We start from the raw sequence: 3,298 nt of genomic DNA, 5'->3' as shown, positions 1-3,298 counted from the left end.
TATATTTTCACTACCAAAATAAAAAATGGCTGCCATTGAGTCGATTCCAACTTATCGCAACCCCGTGTGTTGCAGAGTAGAACCGAGACCCATGGGGTTCTCAAGGCTGTGACCTTTTGAAAGCAGATCACCAGGCCTTTCTTCCTAGACGTCTCTGAATGGGTTCAAACTGCCAGCCTTTCATTTAGTAGCAGAGCGCTTAAACATTTGCACCACCCAGGGACGCGACTTTGATTACAGAGTCCTTTTATTTGCCTGACAGACATTTTGTAGTGGTGAGAAGAAAAATGAACTAAGAGGCACAAGGTCAGCCTCTGGCTGGGAGGAGTGCAACAGTGTGGGCTCCAGACTGGTCCCAGCTCTGTCACTTACCACCTTGTGATTTGGGGAAGTTTACAAGTTTTTCTTCAGCCAGTCGAGGTTGGCAAACCCTGTCTTACAACAGTGATGAATGTAAATACTAGCCAAGCCTTTCTTCCTCGGCACCTCTGAGTGAATTCAAACCTCCAACATTTCAATTAACACTGCAGTACTTCAACCTTTGTATTACCCCCTCAGAATAACCTGAGGAAAATATCGTTTCATGGACTGGACCCTGGTTCTCCCAGCCCGTGGCAAAGAGTGTCAGCCAAGTGGATTCTGGGCATCTAACCTCAAAAAAGCATCACCATTATTTCTCAGAAACTCCCTGGAGACTTTGTGCAAAAAACACCTAGTTTGTGCTCTGTGTTCAACTGCATGAAGGCAAGAGCCAAGAACAACTTCCATTCCTGCCCCAGGTAAAGATTTCATTCTGGTTTACCTAGGATCCCAGAGTATAACTCCTAACAGCACATTGTAAGGGCCTGACGCCTGCTCACCATTTCCACAACCTCACTTAACTCCCCATCCCATGGAGAATCATAGCCCCCAAACTGCCTTGCATCAGGAAATTTACATTTGACTGCTCTCATCTGGAACATCTCCCTTCTTACCCATACTTTTTACTGTAACTGTAGGAATTAGAGAGTATTTCAGCGTCTTCCTCATATGAGTGAAGCCCATGGACTCTAAAATTACTGGTATGTTGTTGTTGTGTGCCATCGATTAACCCCGAGGGTCACTACGAGTCAAAATCGACTCAACAGCACAAAACGACAAAATTTTCAGTACACCCAGTACTATCACAGATTTTTCCAAATAGTAGATGGTCGATTAATGTTTGGGAGACAAAACAGCCAGTGAGCAAGAGGTCAAACTTACTGAGATTTAATTTCTCTTACCTTCTTGAATGGCAAGACTGCGTACCTCTTACACACGTTGGACATGTTGTCAGGAGAGATCGGTCCCTGGAGAAGGACATCATGCTTGGTAAAGTACAGGATCAGTGAAAAAGTGGTAGACCCTCAACGAGACGGATTAACACAGTGGCTGCAACAATGGGCTCAAGCATAACAACGGTTGTGAGGATGGCGCTGGACCAGGCCAGCATTTCGTTCTCTTGTACACTGGTCACTATGAGTCGGAACCGACTTGACTGCACCTAACAACAACCACCACCACCACCTTCTTGAATAAGGTAAACACTTTGAGGTAAAGACCATTTACTTTTACAAAATGAAAAACTAAAAGGAATAAGAGAAACCAAGGATTGGTCATTTTATTTTTCTCTATTTTGCTATATCAACCAATTTTATTTTGGGGTTCTTTCACATTTCCAGGCCAATCCCTATAGTGAGGTTACAGTAACTTCTCTACATGGAAACAATGGCCCAGACTTCACTAGGGGTGTTAACAGAGGCTGCACGTGGCCCTGGAATGGGCACTGGCCATGGCACTACTGTCAGCCCTGGCTGCATCTATGGCTTGGGCTCTCTCTTCCTCAACTCTCAAAGCTTCTTCATGCAGGGATGCAAACACACTGGGGTCGGTATGATTGATCTTGGCCAAAAACTGCAGGACTTTCATCTTGATGGTTTCAGCATAGGCTCTGGGACCCCACAGGAATTCATAGCGCGGAGGATCACTGTTGGGCACCTGCCGGTACTCCAGGTACTTCGGCTTCACCAAATCTTGGGTGATGAGCTTCCTGGGCTCCCCATAGATGAAGTGCTTCTTCCCAGCAAATACACAAAGCGTATTCAGGAACTCCCAGGTCTCCTCCTCGGTGGCCTCATTGCCCTTCAGGAAGATCACACCCAGGAGACTCATCAGTAGACCAGTGTTGGGCAATCCCTTTCCACCACACAGCCGCCCATCATTGGGAAGGTTCATTTTGCTGACAAGGAGATAGGACTGAGTGATGGGATCGACTTCCTTCACATCAGCTGCAAACACAATCTTGATGCGCTCAGATGCTCTCTTGAGGATTTCAGGGAACTGGTCCTTGTATTTTTTTTTTTTTTTTTACAATCTTTAGCATGTTTGCCTTTCTAATGGGCTGTTTCATTTTATACTTGTACAGCAGGAACTGCTCCAATAAACCTGCCCTCTTGGTTAGAGGATCTCGGTGTGAGCTCTTAGTGGAAGCTGGAGCCTGGGAGATGCTTGGGTCTTCTCCATTTTGGCTGTTTCCACCTTCATCAGATCTTCTGCAATAAATGCCTGAAGAAGTAATGGTGGTGGATGGGGCCCTCTGAGGCTCCTGGGGAGTGCTGCTTGACACAGCCGCATGTGAGCTCTGGGTAATCTGGAGACCACTCCCAATAGGAAGAGAAGATGAGAAGGGGGGTTCTGCTTCCTTTACTAAAGTGGCCTGAGTGCCCTCGAATACCTGGGTCTCACCTTGGGCCTTGTTGAGATTTTCAAAGACTTGGAGATCGCCGTTCTGATCATGAGGCATGATGACTCTGGTCAGCGATAGCAAGCAGGATCATGGGCAGGCGGGCGGGTGATATGGGCTCTCAGGAAGAGGGAGGCTGAGAGGGTGTGCACCCCTTCAGCAGGCAGGTTTCCACCTTGAGTTTAATGAAGGACACCTCTTCAGTTTTCCACGGGGGCCCTGATCTACTTTTCTCTTGTTCAGCCTGTTCTTTGAGAACTCTGTGGAAGAATTAAGAGGGAGAGTTAGACTGCAGCCTGCCATCCCTGCCTGGGACTTACTGAGGTAACAGAATGGGTGCCATTGGGAACCCCCATTCTGGATGGGAGACCACTCAGTTCACATTCAGGGCCTTATCATATTAACTGTTGACAGGGCCTTGACCCGCACACTTTTACTACTCTAAAGTTGACACCTGAAATCCTCTGGAACTCACAAGGTGGAAGTGAAGGGGTGCCTTATCGCACTACTCATAACCAGAGGTACTTAGTGCTGACA

General features: G+C 47.1%; 1 pseudogene; it reads right to left on the bottom strand.

The window, feature by feature from the left end:
- Nucleotides 1-1,770: 1,770 nt before the first annotated feature.
- On the bottom strand, nt 1,771-2,821 carry LOC101355250 (melanoma-associated antigen B4-like; annotated as a pseudogene).
- Between the last annotated feature and the right edge of the window lie 477 nt (nt 2,822-3,298).

Source organism: Trichechus manatus, unplaced genomic scaffold (genome assembly GCF_000243295.1).
Source record: "Trichechus manatus latirostris isolate Lorelei unplaced genomic scaffold, TriManLat1.0 scaffold00311, whole genome shotgun sequence".
NCBI lineage: Eukaryota > Metazoa > Chordata > Mammalia > Sirenia > Trichechidae > Trichechus > Trichechus manatus.
This window is presented reverse-complemented; position numbering and strand designations above follow the sequence as displayed.